The 20,208-nt window shown below is 40.5% G+C and overlaps 1 protein-coding gene across 4 annotated transcripts in view; it reads right to left on the reverse strand.

Annotated features, from left to right (window-relative positions):
• The window catches only part of SCN2A (sodium voltage-gated channel alpha subunit 2), a 78,756-nt gene extending 60,114 nt beyond the window's left edge, over positions 1–18,642 (reverse strand). For all 4 annotated transcript variants that reach the window (XM_009676187.2, XM_009676185.2, XM_009676186.2 and 1 more), the window contains exon 1: positions 18,376–18,642. The gene's annotated coding sequence lies outside the window, so the exon portion shown is untranslated. The remainder of the gene's footprint in view (positions 1–18,375) is intronic.
• Between the last annotated feature and the right edge of the window lie 1,566 nt (positions 18,643–20,208).

Raw genomic sequence — 20,208 nt, forward strand, 5'->3', positions numbered from 1 at the left:
GCGTACAACTAAAGCACTTGCTGGGACTCACAACAGTCTAGATTACTTTGAACTACTGCCTGTATCAGTTTTCTCATATAACAACATAATTGATGTATATTTCTTTCTAAACAGCCGGGAAACCCAGCAATGAAAGGGGAAGACGGTAGGTACGAATGTTCAGTGCAGTAGCAAATTTCTGCACAGAAATCAGCCACTATTAGCAGGGAGCAAGACTAGACACAGAATTAGGAGCCCTGTAAACCTCTCCTGCGTGGCAAATCAATGAGACATCATCTTTGGGCCTCGCTCCATCTAAATGCCATCTTCCTTCTTTTCTCTCTCCTGCTTTACCTGTCTTTTTTAGCTTACTGATTTTCTTAGCCTTTTTTCTCTTCTTCCCTCTGCAGTATTATCATTTTTTTATCCTCTCTCTCTCCCTACCATCCACTTTCCACCATTCCCTCCTACTCTCCCACGTATCCAATCTCTTTCAAACATTTCAAGCAGCGCATTCCTGTATCTATAGATTCAGTCCTTCAGGTAGTCATTTACTTCTATCCATCATGCAGCTGTGAAGAGGATTAGAGATGCTGTGAAAAGGAAACAAGAGCGCAGCATCACTATAAAGTCAGAAAAGAATGGTGAAGGAATGAATACAGTAGCTAAAGAAAAGCCACTTCTGTTGCTTTGAAAGGAGGACAGTGAAGAGGGGGACAAATATCGAAAATTTGTTTCATAGGCAATTGTGGTGAGAGGAAAAGCAGTTTGATTGGATCAAGCTAGTGTTTTCAAAACTTGCAGCAACTTTCAGCATGGGTCTACAATATTACTAGGTGTAAGGTGAAGAGAACAAGTGGTTTAGAGAGACAGAATGGCCATGAAATGCAATATGATCTTTGCTGTCTAAGGGAGAAATGTATATACTTATTAAGAGTAGACCACAGTAGTACACCCAGAAAAACTACTAACAGTCATAAAGATATATTTAGGCATCAGCATTGTAAATATATGCTACATATCTAGATAAAATTAATAAAATAGGAAGAGATATGGATGGTCGATCAAAAACAAATCAAACATAACCTACATTTAAAATATTGTTCAAACACGGTCAAAAATTACCCAAAATACAAACATGGAATAATAAGAATTCTGATAATAGTTACTTCTGACTGCTGCCTAGCTTCCAGCCTAAAGCCACAGATAAACTTTATGAATAAATTTCTCACCAGTGGTGTCCACATTCCCACTATTATTGCCCATCTGAGGACCTTAAAGTGGACTCTGTCCTATGCCATCTTCTATTCTTTCTGAGAAACCTTCACGGCCCATGTAAAGGGTAGAGTTTAAGAAGCGTTCAGAAATTCTATAAAAGTGTGAATGATTTCTGACAACTGAGCTGAGAGAGACTTCTGAGTATTTTCCTGTCTGTTTAGGAGCCTTTTATCTACAGACAATCCTGATGAATAAAATCAGAAGGAAAGCAAATTACCAGCTTCTCCTCAGAGATCTGTGAAAATTAATTGTGTTTGTTCAATGTTAAAGTTGAGCATTTAAATGCACAAGTGGCAACCTGCCATCATTCTGCGGTTGTAAGATCCTTTTACTCCTCAGTTATTTGCAGCTGCGTGTTCCCGTACTATAAGAGGATTGTCCCAAAGTGCATGACTTTTCATTTATAGTTCTGAATTTCATCTCATTCCAGTAATGCTACTCATCAAACTCAGCTAGTCCTTTCTGCATGATAGCCTGTTCCTTCTTTGTTTGACAATGCCTCCTAACTTTGTGATAGGAGCAAATTACATTAGCATATGACCGCTTTTTGACCTGAAACAATTAATTAATATTAAAAATCTAAAAATCAAAATAAGATCTGTCCCAAGATTATAATGGTAACTAGCAACTTTTACTAAAGCATAGGATTACTGTAGTCTTTGCTATAATTTGCAAAGTATGTTAATACTACTCTAAGAACTTTAATCATAAAACATTTCTGGAGTTCATGCTTTTAAACGTAACAGTATTTTTTCCTTGAAAGAGGGAAGGGGGGAAGGGAAAAGAAGAAGCGGAAGAGGGAAAAGGAGCTTTTTCTTCCTGTAATTACTGTACGTTCAGTCAAATACATTGAATGTAAACAAATTCCTGCCACCCTTGTGGAATCTGTGTGTGTTTTTTAAACTAAACTTTGAAGAGACTGAGGAAGACATGGTCACAGCCTTTTTGTGTCTAGAACGCTGCTCCAAGGAAGAAGAGGAATTCATTTTCTTTTTCTGCAGCATATAGGCAAAGAAGTTGTGGGCTTAAACTGCAGTAACGGCAATTCAAAAGGAAAATCTTTTACAAGTCAAAACAGAGAAGCATGAGAGTAGATGGACTACAATCATTCAAGGGCTTTGAGAAAAGCTGAGAAAAACGAGGCCTTGTAAAAAGAGGCTAGATCAGTGATGAGTGTGAGTTTTGTAGCAAAACTGAACAACTTGAGAATTTGGAAACTCGTCACAGGCCCATTAAGAATTACACTATTTTAGGGTCTAAAAGCTAAGCATAGGTTTCTCATTGTTCCGTGCTGCTCCATCTGTTACAGGTCTCTCCAGGTCTCAAGGGAGCATGAGCTTATAGTTTGTATACAAACAATATTGTTTGTATATAGCAAAAAGAAGAGAAGGAGGCTTTGGTTGTAGTCGCTGTTGGCTGAGAAAGTTCTTGAAGAGTCAGTGTCACGCAGGATAGAGAAAAGGCTTGTCATGTGCAGCAAAGTCCCAAGGACCTTTTTACAGAGGAAGAAGGTGGAGAGCCTAAGGAGGTAGCTGAGCGGAACAAGAGAGGTCTGCCCCCAGTTTCTCATTACTCACCTCTCTCTCTTTTCAATTCTTCCCTTTTCCCCTAGGCTGACAAATGGAAATTAAACAATCAAGTTTAAAAGGGCCACTCTGCAGTCTCTTCTCTCACTTGCACCTAGCACCTCTGCTGTTCCTGTGCACAGGTAAAACATCTACTGGAAAAAACCTGTCCCATCTTCAAAGGCTATAGCGCTTCTGGATGTGTTTAGAGCCCATGGAGCTGCGCAGGAGAACGTGTAGCACTTGACTGCCCTGGCTGAAGGAGGAAGGTTTATAGCTGGTGTATGATGCATGCAAGGATTTATGGTCGCACCACTCCACTACTGAAACTAGTAAACAGCAGATAAAAATCAGTCGTCCTGTGCTTGAGGTGTGCATATTCCATACATTGCATGCATTGTATGTCCAGTGACCAGACCCAAGGACTCTGATGGAGGTCTCTTCATATGGCACCCATGTTCTGAATGGTGAGATTCAAATAGTAGGCTCTTCTGTACAGCAAATTCTTCCAAATGGCTCTTACAAGGGGTATTCGAAAATAAAGCTACATGGTCCAGCAAAAAGGGATGTAAAACTAGCAAATCACCTCTGAAACTGCAGTTTCTGAAAAATCTTAAGCCAATATAAGATTGTGTTGCTGTCAGAAGGGACGGTCCTATTCTCCACCTACTCTTACCCTGTTCACTTGCCACTGTGCTGGCTTTAGCACTTCTGCAACTACACATTGTAGTCAGATCAGCTCACTGTTCTGGCTGAAAACTAGAAATAAGCGACCAGATTTCAGCCAGATTAAACAGCTGATCCATCACACTATGGGGTCACACCAGTCCTAGTGCTGGTAAAATCAAGGAGACAGGAAAATATAGCTGAGCAAAGGGAATGCTTGCCACTATGAAAATACATGTTGAGAAGCAGGAAAAGAAGTTGAGAGGCTTAAATTGTCCCCTTGCTTTTAGAGTGAAAAGGACCAGCTGATTATCTGCAATGTTCTTCAAATTCTACTGCTTCTCCTAATTTCAAAGTTCTGTAAGGCTTAATGCTCCAGAGTATAAACAAATGGGTCCTTAATGCTTGCACACTGGAGCTGAACACAGCTCTAATGATTGTACAGTTAACAAACGTATGCACAGATGCTCAGGCCTTACTTTTAGACTTGGTGCAGAAGCCGGTATAGGGAGGACAGAAAAGCAAAAAGGCTCATTATAATGCCTAAACACTAGAGATCGTGTCAGGCTAGCCTGCACTTACAGCAGTCTCTGGATGGCTCTTCCAGGATCACCCCCTGCCCTCCAACAGGAACTGTACATCAGCATAGCATTTGATGCAGCATGGTTGGCAAGGATTAGCTAATATGAAAACAGATGCACAAAGAAAGACCTTTATTGTGAGAGATGTGGCGATCCTTCAAATCAATTTTCTCACCCTATTTAAATCTTCCTTCAGGGTACTGCTCGTGGGCTGTGGTAAGATGTACTTTAAGGAAATACGAGAAATATAGCGGTAAAAATAAATGGGTCAGTACCTTTACGTACTGTTAGTTGATAACTAGCAATGACTTGTATTGGGTTACAGTTAGGCACTCCATTTTCCTCTTTTAGCAGAAATGGTCCCTAAACAACTGCTAAGTTTCTATCAAAAGTAAGTAAATAAACAAGAAAAGCTATTTGCTTTTCCAGATAAGGAGGAGGCCCTCATGTCTTCCTTTTTAGCATTAGATAATCGTTTCTTTTTTCATCAGAAGAAAATATCCTTCTTTACCTTTTTGCACAGAGTGAAATAAGCTGTCTGCCAGATTTAAGTGAGCTCCTCTAGTGCTCCCTCATGACCAGAGAAATAAAGGGTAAATCCCACCTGAGCGAGATTCAAAACAGTTCAAGTTTCCCTTTGCAAAAAGACAAATAAAGCGTCTTCTCCAAAGTAAACATTAATTTGGGAGACAAAGTCATGGGAGAAGAGCATTCACCAAATCCCAAACAAAGCTGGTTAAGGGATCAAGCCCTTTCAGCCATCGAGATGAGGTGGGCTTTTCATCAAATAATTAATCTTTGGCTTGGTATCTGTTGTAAGAAACGAATCCCCATAAGTATGTTTGTGTAAAAACAAGCATCAGGCTAGAGATATATCCATTTTTAGTGTGTTTGTGTGGGGAGAGTGACTATACAATTCAAAGATGTAACGATAGCAGAAGTGCCATATGTATGGGATGAGCTAGATATTTCCAGATGCCAGAAGATGAGAATGTGCTGACTGCTTATGCTGTTAATAAAACATGCTGTGATTTCTCTCCTGACAAACCAGAATCCTGAGTTTAACATTCCCAGTATGGGCATTACATAAAGATGCTTAGAATGAAATCTCCGTTAATCTTAACTACAGCACGGCTACAGAAGATTCAGTCATGTACAATTTATATCCTTTTGAATAAAAGATGCTAGGTAGATATGAGATTTTAATATCCCTGTAACAACTAGCTAGCAGTTTTGGACAAACAACATAAATCACGATTCTGAACCCAGTGACAGGTGACGGTAGACAATATTGTGCGTTTCCACTTTTATCCTCTCTTACTGACTTGCAACACAAACACAGCCAATTTATGAACAAAAACATTCCCCTGCCGTTATCACTCGGGCAAACCGAAGCCAGGCTCTGACGGCAAAGCGGGACCCCGTTCCTTGCAGGTCACAAATTGTAAGAGTTAAGGACTCCTCGGCCTCAATAAACTGCTGCAATTAGCTTTCCATTTCAACACCCCAAAACGCTAACTCCTCTTTTTAACCTAGCAGAGTGGATACGCAGGTAAAGATTTTGCAGCCTTCCTTGCAGAGCAACGACGTAGAAGGCAGAGCAAACGGCAGGCCACGGCGCCAGGAGCCAGCTGCAGCGAGGGCTCTCGACCCCGGCCGCCCGTGTGGCAGCCCGAGCCTCCCCCCGCGCCCGGGCCCCTCTGTTCACCACGCCAGAGCACGCAGGCCACAGAGGCGGGCGGGCGGGCAGGCTGAGGCCGTTGCGAGGGAAAACGCTGAGTGAGAGACTGGCAGGGAAGGACAGGGAGGGCCGATCGCTGCAGGAGACGAACGGCTTCGCAATGGCGGCCCTGCGCCGCGCTGCGGAAGGGGCCCTGTGGCAGGCGAGCGGCGCCGGCAGGGAGCGGGCGCCGTTGCCTAGCGACGGGGCCTGGGCGCTGCGGCAGTGGCAGCGGCGCCGCTGCGACCTGGCACCCCCCCGCGGCACGGGGGGCACCGCCGCCGCTGCGCTGCGGGGGCCAAACCAGCCCGCCGGCACGTTTGCCAGACGGAAGACGTCCCCTGCCCGCCTCAACGGCCCCTAGTCAAAAGGGAGAAGCAGAAGTAACGGAAAACAGCAGAGGCAACGTGCGATGAACGCAGGCGTGATCACGGCCAGGCCAAGCCCTGTCGCCAAGGCCGTGCAAACGGGGAGTTGGGCCACGCCGCAGGGCGGGCCGGCACCCCAGGGCCACGGGGCGTCCACCGCTCAAATTCAGCAGGGTGCTGCCCCACTGGAGGCCTGGAGCAGCCCCTGCGGCGCCCGGGCCGCCATCTTCCCGCCGGCCACGCCGCCGCCCTGCCGCCTGGGTGCTGGCCCTGCCCCGCTGCGACGGAGGGGCGAGCAGCCGTGCGCTGCCAAACCCCGGCCTTGCAAGAGGCACGTAGAAGGACGCGGGGAATTTTTCGCCCTGATTTTTTTTAAAGTTTGTTTACTGTGCGTTTTGCATGTAGTCAGCCATGCTGTTTCCTCTCAGTAATCAGCCAATTTCTCTTTTTCGCGTGGGTGAGTTTTTTTGGTTTTGTTTTTTTTTTTTATAGGAAACGGTGACTGTAAAACCATAGAAACTGACATGGAGAATTTGATGCTGGGACAGTTTTTAATTCTCTCCACTTTTAAAAGAAGATGTCCTTATTTCAAGTTGTTGGTATCCTTTTAAGAAAAAATAGCCTCTTCTACCATATGCCAAATAACCTGGAGCTTATGTTTTGATATACACGAGTGGGTAAGAGAGTATCAGGAGGAACATACTTAATTTGTAACTGTACAAAATAAAGAAAGGGAAGCTGAATCTAAATTTTGTGTGTGAAAAACAGGCCTGCGATAGCAAAGATGTGTTTGTAACTAATAAACTAACTGCCTCTTGAGGAACGTCTAAAATCAAAATACAATAGGCCCAGAAAGCACGAGGACCAGTCCGCATGGGCGAAGCAAACATCTTCATGGATAACATGGATGTATTTTCCCGCAGGAACTGAGCTGCCGCTGACAGGCTCCCTGCAGCTGCACAGCACCAGCTGCTGGAGGATCTTGCAGGAGCTAATGCAGCTGGAAAGAAACATCAACGCCCTGGGATAGCCGTCAGCCTCAGGGGGCAGCACGCCACAGACTGTGCTCCTGCATCAACACTAGCCAGGCCTTTACCTGCATATCCTAGTATGCAGCTGCCAAAAAAAAAAAAACATATATAGAGAGAGAGCGAGAGAGCGAGCGCGAGGTCTCTGAGGCCAACAGAAACAGGAAAGAGCTCAGCTCCCGTCCCCACGAATCTCTGCTCCAGCTAAACGTCTCCACTGCCTTCCCTCTGCCACTGGACTGGCAGTGCTGGCTTTGTTTCAGGAAATTGCTAGTTCAAGTAAGATGGAAACAAGCTGGTCTCAGTGATACTGGATAGGGGCTGTTATGTTTTATGATAATTATAGGCAAGGCAGGCAGTGCTGTTTATCCCTGAGATGACTGAACCCGTCCTTTTACATTTTTTTGTTCTTTACATTGCTTGATTATGCCAAATTTTCAAAACTTGGGCTAAAAACCTCCATTTTTTGCTTCAGGCCAAATTTTGGGAGGAAAATTGAAGTCAAATGATGTATCTATGTCCAAGAAAAAGCTACAGATATATTTCTACTGTTTCAACAATTCTGGTGAACTTAAAGCCTTTACTCAAGAGTAGTCAATTTTCAAAACAAGACTGTGAAGTTTTGCAGAACTTTTTGAACAGGAACATGAATTTTGGGCTTTCCTGTTGAAGCAGCATCTCTATAAAACTGGGCCAGACTTGAAAAAAATTCAAAAATTTAGTTTGCATACATTTGGAAGAACACACCCGAGGTTTAAAGCTCTGAACTCCAGAGATATTGCCTTTTCTGTGAATGTTTCAGTCTTCAGCTGAGAGGATTTTTCTGCAGCTGAAGTGCTGTGTCTCTATGGGCTGCACTGGTTTTGGACCCAACCTAAGAGGAGGAAGGCTTTCTTCTTTGTGTTCTCAATCATCCTGTATGTTGGTTACTAAAAAAAGGAAAAACTTGGATATAAAAGGAAAAGGGAGGGGGAATGTAGGAAAAAAAGGGAGACATATCTGGGATTGAAGTCTGGCAGCAGAAAAAACCTCCAGGGAATCAGATCTGGGAGGAGAACTGTCTGCCTGGATAAAGAGATTGTCTTGAAATTAGCTGTAGGAGTCCTGGAGGCTGGTTGGAGAGACATGAAGAACTCAAAGATATGTAGATTATTATGTCCAAGAAAATCATCTAGGTTGATCGGTTTCATCTCACAGGAAACCAGGCTGGGAACAAGTGAAAGAAAAGGGGGGATGAGAGCCAGTATATTGGGGCAAGCTGAGACAAGACCAAGAAGAAAAAACCTTGGACTGAATGGGCAAGAGAACGACAAAAAAAAAAAAAAGCTCAGGTAACTGGACTAGAATTAATTAGGGCAAATGGACAATAAATTAAGATTTAAAAATGAGTTTATAGAGAACTATAAAGATGAGAAGCTCAGAGGTCTGCGAAGTACATGTAAATACTCAATAATTGCTAATAGTCCATATGGATATCAATACACTTTCTCTAAAATTATATACACACACTCCAATAAAAGACAACTGTTTTTGTTGGAGGAAGACAGACTCACATGATAGAATATGCTAGAATGAAGATTAGCCTTACTTTTGGAACACTTGTCAGTAGGTACAGTAATGCATCGTTCCATTAAATGGGTCACATATTATCTCCTGTAGTACACAATATGGATGAGCTCTTAAGATCAGTGTGAGATCTGTTTTGAAGGACAGTTCCTTGATTCATTGATGCTGAACACGGACTGTGAAAAGTGGATAATGGGAGCTGAGAAAGGAGAATAGCTACGCAGGGAAAAAAGTTAAGTCCGTTGTCTAATGTAACTGTATGTTGTCTTGGAGCAATGGCTGTTACCTCTCTGCCTCGGTTACAACGAGTAGGACTCACCTTCCCTAACTTCAGGTGTCTGTATCTGGAGACATCTGCGTCTAAGTCACTCTGAACTCCTTTCATACTCACTGGAGAAAATAGGGTACCTTAAAAGGCAATTCTTCTGACCTATTTTAGACATCTACCTTAGGATGAGACAAATTGTGCCCTAGAAGTGCTTATTCCACTCCACTGACTATAAAATGAGAGAGAGAGAGAGATGAGATGAATCCCATTAGGTAGTCTGATATGATGGCAGGCAATTCACTCAAATCGCACTTTACAGGTGGCTACAAACTGTGTGTCTTAGTTCATGAATGTAAAGACAACCTTCATTTGATGTCCCACAGCTACTGTTTGACTCCGCCACTTACTAACATTCTTTTAATGCCGCTTATGCCTGTGAAGTATTTAGATGAAGCCTTATACTTCCACATCTCTTTTTTAAATATCAGCTACTTATTTTGTACTTATGACCATTACTCCCACTTTACATTTTGAGAAACAGAAGAACATGTGGCTTGGGAAACGGAATGACATACCACGACATATGTGGTTTGCCTACTGATCCAGAATAACAGAGACAGGGTGGGAACTGAGTATTCCTGTTGTGGAATTAGCATATATATGAATTACAATAATAATAATAGTTATGATTTATTACACCTCTGCCAGCTGTCCAAAACTTCACACCACAGGCACCTTTCCAACTAAGGGAGAATGACCTTAAATAAAAATGTCGTCACTGTGGGGCACGTAAGGCTGGATGTATATTCAAAATTTGGCAACCAATTTTTTTGGTATGAAATCAGATACCACGATGAATAATATGGTTGATGATTTGTGTAGAACACAGCTGGGTGATTATATAGCCTTCCCCAGCCCATTATATGAGAACCACTACAACTTAGAACTTCACCTTTCCTCCTCACCTTGCTCTCTCTCTTTCTCTCTCACAGAGGAAGACAGGAAGTATCACCAGCACTCCCTAGTGACCTGACCAGCATGCTTATTTCTCTGAGAAATTAAAAGCTCAGTCAGATATACAACATTAGGAAGCATTAAAGAACTCTCTATTAAGTTTGGAAGGGTTTTTTTTATCTGAAAGGAAACTGAGTGGTTAATTGGCCCATGATTAAATAGAAATGCCATTAAAAAAAAAACTGAAACAGCTTGCCAAGCCCAGTTTCTGCTTGCTTTTTATATTGTCATGATAGCCTAACTGTCATATCAAGACATTAATTGAGAATATTATGAACACTATGAAAACATCTTTATGGATCAAGTTATCCTGGGGAACCAAGTGCATGTGGTTGACATATGCAGTTAAGTAAGAGCAGAAAGGTGGTATCACTATTCCATCAAGAAACTTGAAAGGCTTGAGGGAGCAACAGAGATTCATAAATGCAGGATCAGAGGATCACTCATCATGAGTGTTTGTTCTGACATTCTGCATAGTACAGCTTACAGCATTCCTCTGGTTTAACATCTGCCTCAGTTGGAACATAACTTTTTAAAGGGCCAAATTCATGATAATCCCTTAGTAGGCTGTTCTGATGGCTTTGCATTATTGCAATGAAATGTGTGCCTTATTTTAAATGTGAATTTTTCTATCCAAACCTCTCTTAATTCATATCTGAAACAGCAAGAGGACACATACGTTTTAATATAGCTTAAGATTGCCTGCCTAGGTGCTTTTACACTTTTGAACCAAGTTTTAATGCATTAGTATTTTTAATAATTTTCTATATACTTAGACATTAATTTCCTGGGCAGTAAATTAAGAAAACCTCTGTGCCACAAGATTCTTGTCCTTTCAAGTTTAAGAATATGCTGGAAATAGAGAGCTGAACATTATACCTGCCCCAAACTCACCTATTTAAGCTCCTGAGCTTTTTTTGCAAGAAAAGGGAAAAACTCATGAAACAAATCATAGAGATCCAGCAGTTGCAAAGTTCTAGATACTATCTTTGAAAAAGTGGTTTCACCTTCAAGGTAACTAAAAAAAGGAGGTTTTGTCCATTATAATATCACTTTGTAAGTATGGGGGAAAAAGGACTGCCCAGGATAATTTACAAAACTCTAGGCTAAAATACAGCTGTAGCCCATTAAAGCTGGGTAATTGGGAACTTCTGATTTGCCCACTTTGGTGGAGGTATGACAGTTTGCACCAATTTTGTTTGAGTATACTCCATTTGTATTTGTTGCTACATGTGAATAAGGTAGCAGATGTTGAAAATCTCCTCAGGAGAGCTTTTCCTTCCTCTCTGTATTTAAACCAGCAGAACTGGTTCTGGCTAGAGGGAATACAAGAGCTCCCCAAAGAGTTGGCACCAGACTTCCTTCCTCACAGCATCACCTGCTACCTGCAGGCACACCACTGCAAGGAGATCTTCCCACTGGAGCGATGCATATTGCACTGCTCACCTCCATACAGAAAAACAAATACACATTTAAATATTTGCTTTACAGTGGATTCTGCTTTTTTTCCTCTTATGAAAATTATGTTCCTTCCCAAAATTTTTCACTGAATCTCCTTTCCCCCTACATTCAATTGCTTTTCCCCATCAAGCTTGTTTCTCCTCTTTTCCTTCCCTTATCACAGATTCAGAGCTGTTTTCCCATTTCCACATATTCATACAAGCTCACTCAAATTCTGCATCATATCCATCATCCTTCTCACTAAGAACAGATTATTCTGAGAATGTGTGAATCCTTAAACTAATTTGGAAGTGAGGTCAATACTGAGAAAAGCAATACAATCCCTTTCCCAGCAATGGAGAATGCTTCTGGGTTTTCAGTCTCTGCCACCCCAGGGAGCAAGATATCGGCATCAGTAATTGCACCCGAGTGTCCTACATAATATTAGAGGTCATCATGTTCATGCCTTTAGGCTTACACTTTTTTTTTTTTTCCTGAAGAATGCTGGCGGAGTAGAGTAACAGATTTTCCTCTGTATCATTGCTGACCTGCCTTCGGCTTGACTTAGAGAGCCAGAGCTTTGCTTCAGATCAAAGATCATTTAATTCATAAAAACCACAGCTGGCAAAAGCACAAGATCTTATTACAGTCACAAGTGTTGTGAATGCCCATGGAGTGCTTTAAATGTTAACTGTAACTGAAAATACTATATTAAAAAAAAAATCCTTAATTTGAAACAGTAGCTCTTGAAAACATTCTGTGACTTGCATATGATTATCTTACAAAATTACAAAAGCAAACTGGTTGCAAGATGTAAAAGGTTGTTCTAATAAAAGGTGACTCTCAAGTGTGGCCCAGTGACAGCTGCAGTCTACTGCTTCCTAATCAAACTGATTCCCTTAACAACCTTAATATTTGCATCTGATCGTTGCCACTGACAGTAAGATTGGGTGCTTTCCATTTTACCTGTTTGTATTAGAAATTCCATAAGCCAAATTACTGTAAAATGTCCTGCTCACTGGTATTTTCTAAGTATTTTCTCACTGCTTCATTATTAGGAGAATTTTTCAGTCATATTATCCGGGTACCTAGGACGCTGCCTACCATTAGCACTTTTGTGGTACCTGCCATTCTACAAAATGGAAACCAGTCTCTGCACTGCAAAATCTAACCTGTGCAAATGCATTTGCTATTAGGATGTTTGAGCAGCTACCACTGAGGTCTCAACCTGGAAACAACCGTGCAGCGTTTGGCCCACGTCTGCTCTCAGGTTAATGCGAGTACAGACGGGAGATTTTTTCATTCTGCCTGGTATCAGTTTTCTCAAGAGCTGCTATAACTTGTCTTTTAGTTTCCATGGTTTCCTTATTGCCTCTAAGTAAATAGAAAACATATGGAGCTCACACACTCTACAGATACACCTGTTATACTCTTGTAATATGACCGTATGTCACACGGTCCCAATTAGAATGACCTCCCCAGAGAGTTCCAACGGCGAAAACTGATCCAACAAAGCTTTCTTTGTGGCCCCAAAGGTAGGATTTTCCACTCTTTTGCATTAGGTATTGATAAGTAAACAAGATACAATGAGTATACAGTGCTACTAAATTATTGTCATTTTAGTAAAGATAGGTGGTTACACTTCAGATATATTGGGCAGAGTTCTCTTTTCATAATAGTTGCAGTTGCTGCAACTGTATAGAAATTCGCTATTAACTTACCTAACTAACTAGCACATGGTGTCTACTACCACCTTCTCTTTGTCAGTGCCTGCCTATGGAACTCATTTCCAAAAACCAAATTCAGACCACAGTCTGTCTGAGAAAACGACTGTTAACTCATTTCTGATCTTGGTCTAGCTGAATGCTGTCCATAATGTATTAAATTCAGGCCACTGTTCTTCCTGAGATCACAGACAGTCAAATCTGTTTGCCTGTATCTGACTCCATTTTGTATACATATGCGTTATCTGGCTCCTAACAGATCTGTGATCCTACCAAGACAAATTGGTGAATCTAGAACAGAGCGTATTCGCTTCGGAGAACTTGAGTCAGACTCCTAATTTCAGAATGAGTCATTTACATTTGTCATCAAACAAAACCGCGTTGAGGTCAAAGTCTGCTGAGAGTTTTGCAGTTGCACTGAGGAAGGTGAGATATGGTGAGGATGGTACAGAAAAAAATGTACAAATAACATCCATTCAGATAGCAAGACTAAATTTCTGCCCCGTAGTGAAAACCTGCTGATAATAATTTAACTAAAGCAAAATCTGCACTGCAGCCAGAGAGGTATGACAGCAGTAGATGTGAAAATACTTCAGCTTCAATTTAGCTATCTCAGTACCAGTGACAGCAAAGCTACGGGATGATAGGCTAGCAGGCCAAATAAGTAGCCAAATTATCAAATGGGTACATACAGTTCCATATAGCACATAAACTGCCTTTGAAATCCATGTACTAAGCTGGAAGCTGGCTCAGATATGTTTAAACCTACTGCAATCATGCTTTTTACTGTAGGTTTGAGATATGCAGCTATCAGAGCAGTAACCAATTCTTTGCTTGGAATGGGCCATTTGACATCTAAAAGTACTTAAGGGCTATATATTACAACTCCAACTAAGAGAAGACAAGCAGCAGCAATGACAAAAATGCAGGCACTCCTGCCATATAACAGGTCCATGTCAAAACCTAGACATCTATCATCCTAAGATGCACGTCTGCTAATGTAACAGGTTATCAGTTTGTCCAGGTAAGGGGACTACACACTGCATGTAGGAATCTTATTGATCATTACCCTATTTCTTCATGAGGGAAGTCTATATTTTGATCACATAACAGGAAATATCCATGAGGACCTCAGGAAAGAAGATGACTGAGAATTGGCTAGCATTAGCAGGTCAGAACAACTTATCTGGCCAAAATCTCATTCCCTTCACACTAAGCAGAAATTGAACTAAGAGTTAAGAAACAAGCGTAATGGGAGTTACACAAAACCTAAGAAAACTTCATATAGAAACAATTACTTAACTTCAGATAGAGACACTTAAGAAAAGACAGTTACTGTTGATCTTTTTTTTCCAAGTTTTCTACACATGAAAACAGAGTATGAACAGAGCCGACAGAGGTTTGTTTGCCTAATATTTTCCATCACGAAGATCAATTTTTAATGCATTCAGTTTTGTCAAACTTTAATTGTTCAGACTGAATTTATCCTGTCAGCTTCACTCTAATTTTTTTAATGTCACTTTAAATGGTCAGATATTTCTTTCAATGAAATTGGAAAGAAATCTCAGCTTGACAATGCAGAGCCATGTGACTTCATGATATTTCCTATTTCTTTCAGCTTGAACACAAGAACTTTCCCATTTAATAGAAAAAGTAGATTTCTAGTCTGCTTTTTGGGAAAGATTTGAAAATACCATTTCACTAATTGACAGGTTTAAAAATCAAAAGTCAAAACCAAGGAATCTAATTTTTTTTAAATAGGAAGATAAGAAACTAATTGCCCAATTATTTAATGAGCATGGTTAGTAATACTGCAGCATTAAAATATTTTTTCAACCATTTCATTAAGAATTTTTGTGACAATCTCTTTACTCTGAATGTTGGCACCTGGGCTGCTCAGGGAGCATGGAAGTTTGTGTTTTGTTACTCCTGTTCAAATTTATTGAAATCTGGCTATTCAGCACTTCTCAAAAATAATTTCTAAACAGGCTCAGAAAAGCTTCTTAGCAGCTTGCAGGAAATACTTAACAGAGCTTCCACATGTGTTGACTGCACTTCTGCCTAGTGTTAGCAGCCCTCCAGTGCAATTGATAATCGTAGCTACTGAGAACTGCTGTGACATCAAATGCCGAAACTAAGAGCAGAAGCAAGGCTTCTTTGCTGGTCCCAAATCAGTAAGGAGCAGAAAGAGGAAGCAGCCTAACTGTAAATATGAGGTAGGAGGAGGAAAAGGAACAATAGTAGATTAAGCAACAGAAACAAAAGACATAAAGTTGCAAGCTGGGAAACAATAGGAATTTGAACTGAGTAACAGGACTACAGCTATTTGACCTTTCTTTAAATTGTTCTTTTTCAATATTTTGGTCCCAAACCTTCTTTTCTGCATATCTTCCCAAAACTGCAATGACTACAGAATTATTCATTTCCTCCTCAGCTTTTTATGATTCTGATTCTTTACAGTATTTAGTGATTTGCAGCTTCTCTTGCCTCACCTCCATTAACACCCCTTTGAAATCAGGTACATTATTGTCTTTTGAGAGATGAATAACAGAAGAACAGAGAGATTAAGGCCAACACTGACAAAAATGTCTTTTACTGCAGCAGTTGTCAGACTGGCAGGTGCTGGTGAGAGGCGAGGAAGGACAGAAAATGGATTATTCCAAGTGGCTTCTGGAAGCCTCCAGAAGAGAGGCCCGTGGGCTCCCCCGCGCCTCTCAGCATACTGGCAGTGAGGCTGAAGGCAGAGAGACAGAGGGGCCCTGGGGGATAGGGAGAGAGGCTCTATCCGTGCAAGTGCACCCTGTCCTGTGGAGAAGCGGGTGTGAAAGTGTTGTGCGTGCACGTGAGGCTGGAAAGCAATGGGAGCAACACAGAGAAAAGCTTGTTTGTGTTTTCTCACTTCAGCACAAAGCCGCACGTATCGGAAGGATGAGCGTCTACTGCTGTAGACGCTCATCCTTCCATTCATCAGCCTCTAGCATGATTCAAGCAGTTGTGCTATATTAGACTTAAGTGTCCTCTCTATCTCCTTGAGGGAGGAGTTCAGGGGCTAGTTGGGGTAGAGTGGAGCTGCAGGTAGTGACCAGGCAAATCCATTAATCAAGACATGCGATGAAGAAATTGAGCAAGGAGCACAGGCAATGTAACCACTGCCGGGCTCTTGTTCTGGCTACAGAGCGGGTCTGTTGAGTTGGGGAGACCTGATGCTTATAGAGATACAGAGAACACTACAATCACAGTAAAGCAGACTAACAATGTTTTGTATTTAAGTCTTCAGGTTATTTACATGTCATGAGAGGGAAGGAAGGCCAAATTTCTCCTAAGGTCAATTTTCTGTTGAACTCATCTGAAACATCTGACATTAGCTATTGCTACTGAAAGGGATCCTGCTTTGATATGATATGTGTTTGCATTTCCCAAGGACTACCATTTACAATTACCTTACTCAAAATCTGTAAGGGTTCAGCTTCAATATTCTCCTTTAAGGCTTGTAAGAACTCACTGGACTTTTTAATGTAAATCTAAAGCTCATCTTTGAAGCTATGCGCTAGTTTGGCCTACTAACTGCATTATATGAACAATGCAATGTCTCTGTCATAGAAAAGTTACTCTTTCCCTGAGCGCTGGTGTAGTTTAAAATCAAGAGAACAGAGCCAGGTACTCATCCACTTGCCTAATATTAAGAATGTGAGTCATCCCATTGACACGCCTGTTTGTTGTTGAAGTGGGGCCTATGGACATAAGAGAGCACCATTTATTTACTGCATTTGTCACTAGAGGAAACTGCAGATCATTTGGATGTGATTATGTACCTTCTTTCTAAATCTGTTAAAGAATGGACACTCTTTAGCACCTAATGAAGGTATCTTCAGAAACAACAATGGTAGAGCTATACACGTACACACACATTGTCAACATTGATCAGAAAAATACCTGTAAGCAGGAAACTCGCACAGATTACAGGAATATGTGTGAACCTCCTTAACATTTCACATATATCAAAAGAATCATCTAAAGCCAAGACAGCATCTAGCACTCAAATCCCAATAGACAAATTTCTGTTGCTTCAGTAAACACTGATAAAAAAGTCTACCTTTACACAGGCATGTGGAAATTTTGAATAAATGCTTTCCTACTTACCTCCGTATAGCAAAAAGCAAAATGCGTTTTATTTAATCAAACATTCTTTTTTCTCACCTATTGGCTACTAAGTCCGTCCTCTGATCTGTGAGTGTGTAAATCAATGTATTTCTGTGTAGTTTTTCCTGACTAAATACATTATTATTGTAATTAAGGGAAGGTAAGAAAAAAACAGAAGGTTGGAAAGAAAAGTCAGGGGGTGCTGCATGAGCTTCCCACCTCCTGAGTCATTCTGCTGTCTCTCCCAGTGGATATCATGTATGTAAAAAATAGTGATAGAAAAATATTTCTTTCTTTCTCATGCAATATGGAATTAAGCTTTTGCAATAACAATTCATTCTTATATATAAAACAATTCATATTATGTGTTTCATATGATAGCTGCAGCAGTGAAAAATCAGGTTTAGTTACAGACAAGTCCTCCATTCTGTTTTCTAGCAGGGAGAGGCTGTTTTGGGAGATGAGGGAGGGGAGAATCCCGTTCATCTCCTATACCTCACAGAAACAAAATAATGAATTTAGAAAACAAAAAAAGCCTCTGTCTGAAGATGGCACAGAGAAGCAACAGCACATTTCTGCATTAAAATAGGGTAGCATTAAAACTGGGCAATCCCAGAGATGTGCTAATGTGCCTTAAAATATCACTCCAATTTGTATTCTGGATACAGCATCAATATAATCTCTAGCAGAAAAAGAAAACACTTGTAGATGAACACCTGAAAGCAACAACAACAAATTACCAAAATGAGGATGAACAATAAAAAACAAAAAAGTAATTCTAAATATAAACATACAATATTTAAAAGACGTACGACCAGAAAACTCCAAAGAGCAACAAAATGTTTTATTATTGCACTAAGACCTAATTAAATACTATGAAAAATCCACACAGCTACAAAGATGGCTATTATTTTCTACTCCTCTTGCTGTATTAATATTAATTGAAAACTAGGTGTGGCACCATGAGAGAAGAACCTTGGTACAATCGCACTGAAATTTGTTGCATGAGCGTTTTAATTAAATATCATGTTGTCTTACCTGATTAAAAGAGAATTACAAATCATGGCAAAAGAAATATCCATACACTTGTAGATGATAAGGCTCCTTTTATTGCAGGTCCAGGTTCCTTGGCAAAGAAGCTTGTAAACTCTTAATCTCACTGAAATGAAAAAGGAAAGAAATGAAGAAAGAACCTTCCCATCAAAGCAACAAAGGAACCTCTGCAGTATTCTGTATTCTCTGCTCCTGCTTCCTGTTCTGAGATTCACTCTATGAATCCCAGCATCGATCAGAAAATTGGTTGTGGGAAAAAGGGGGGGGGGGAGAAAAGGGGGAGGAAAGAGGAAAAAAGGAGACAGCATATTAAATGCTAGCTCCACCTACTGGCAAGGAATTGAGCTCAGCTGGCTTTTTAACACCCTATCAAAAGAGCTGTATCTTAGTTTTAAATCTCATATTAGCCCTTGATTATAAAGCTTTAAAATAAAGTAATTAGGTTAGGACTAATGAATGCTTATGTATTTTTTTAAAAATCGTGGGAGAGTTAAGGTGCACAGAGACTTACAGTTTCTTGATGTTTATGAGGTATGCATTTGGATACATGTATATACAGAGAATTATAGAAAACTCAAGCTTCTGCCAGACATCTTTATTTCATTATGTGTTAATGCAAGGTATCTTTAAAAATGAAAAGGATCATACTTAAGTCAGAATCCACTCCTACAAAAAAATAAAAAAGAGCAGCACATGTTTTTTTGGCTTTAAGTATTAATTCGACAAAATATAAGTAATATGTGTTTACTTTTTTAAAATACAGAGAAGGAAGTTTATTGTGTAAGACAAGAGGAATGGATGCTTGGATTTAGCTAGGGGTAGTACATTATTGCTCAGTAAAGAGTTATTACTGTGGGCTGTTTTACTGAATTTAGTCCAAGGCTCTCTTCCGTAATTTAAAGCATCCTGAAACTGCTTTGTGCTACTCTGGATACTATTAGTTATAAAAGACTAATGTGCAAGTTCGCTGTCCCACCCTGGTTCTCTCTGCCCACACTCTCCATGACAATAGTGTAGGATTTTCTGTTACTAAAAGACGCCCTATACCAGGACAATCCAGAGCTGAGTGTGTCTACAGGTAGAGTTATTTTTCTAGCAGTACAATGCAAAATGTTTATATTACAGTGTTTCATCTCGACTTAATCATTTTTTTTCATTATTTACACCTACTCTATCACATCAAACATAACTACCAGTCACCTACATGCAGGGCTGGTTCAACAATTCTCAGCCGCGGAGGCAAATTTCATAGCACCAAAACATGGGAATATGGAGAGGAAAGAATGCAATAAGAGTTAGCTAGGAATTGATCTAGATGAAAAACATGGAATCATGATCTAGCTTACCACAAAAATCACTAATGAGAACATAGGGAAGTTGCTGGAGACACTATTCTTTTTAGTAGCCACTCATATCTGTATCAGCCTAAACCACTCATCCTAGCTATTACAAACCCGTGGAGTATCAGGTCTTCATGAAAAAAGATCAACTGCTATGCTTGTGCAATCCTTACAGCAAAACCCTGGACAATGACAGAATGCCAAAATACTAAAATAGTTCAAGTAATGACATTAAATAATGAGTCAAAATGAGCATGGACTGAGAGTTTAAAAACTCTTATTGTTATCCATTAAAAAAACCTTACTTTCCTTTGACCTAAAGAAATTTTATATAAGAAAGATTACTTATATTTTTAAAAGAACTCAAGGATTTCACTTAAAATTATATACAATTTTTATTAACTTTTATAGCTGTAGTTAAACACAGACTGTGAGCTAAGCGCTGTCCTTGGTGCTGAGCTCCATCTTTGCATTCCAT

The sequence above is a fragment of the Struthio camelus genome, chromosome 6 (assembly GCF_040807025.1).
Source record: "Struthio camelus isolate bStrCam1 chromosome 6, bStrCam1.hap1, whole genome shotgun sequence".
NCBI lineage: Eukaryota > Metazoa > Chordata > Aves > Struthioniformes > Struthionidae > Struthio > Struthio camelus.